The sequence below is a fragment of the Trachurus japonicus genome, chromosome 17 (assembly GCF_045865225.1).
Source record: "Trachurus japonicus isolate A0001 chromosome 17, Traja_1.0".
NCBI lineage: Eukaryota > Metazoa > Chordata > Actinopteri > Carangiformes > Carangidae > Trachurus > Trachurus japonicus.
In genome coordinates, this window is record NC_140923.1 from 16,193,490 (window position 1) to 16,194,304 (window position 815).

Genomic DNA, 815 nt, shown 5'->3' on the forward strand with positions numbered 1-815 from the left:
ATTTATGAGCAGAGCCGATGACATCGAGGAGGGAGAACTAATTTAGCGGCTGAATTCAGTACTAGGCCTACTGGAAAATGAAAGGTGAGTTTTTCATGCACACACAGACATGCTACCTAATCCTGTAGAAACACAAAATACCACAATCCAACGTTTCAGAATGAAATTCTAACGGTTATGTTTTATTTCTCCAGTCATTAAACAGTGAAACAACCGGCTTGATTCAAACTTTTGGGGGGTTTTTTTGGACCGCTATTATCACCCCTCAACTCATCTACTGGCTTGTTTTGTTTGTTATTTCAATTGGCGATAATAAACGCCTATAATATCTGTCAGGGCAATAGTACCTGTTTATTTTAACATGAAATATCTGGGAAACATCAACCCGGATGAAATGTCTGATGATGATGATGATGATGGTGACATGTATAGACAATGCTATATGCTATATATATACACAAGCAGTACTAATGGACATTTGTGGATGTTTGTTTGTTCCAACCAATTTATTTTGTGCCCAACAAAACAAACAAAGTGACAGAGACAATAAGCAATAGAACAGGAGAAATCCATATACTTTTAATCAAATAAGTATCACTTTTAAGTCCAATATGATATATGAATTAATGTATTGAACATACACTTCTATAGACATTCTCAAATTCACATAAGTACAACAAATTATATTTAACAACTAAATCGTCTCTTATCATGGAATAAACCCTGTACCATGAACATTACTGTGATACAAATGTACTTATCATCCACTCCTCGTGACTTCTTGGGTTTTAATGAGAAAGTGAACAGTGGTGTGT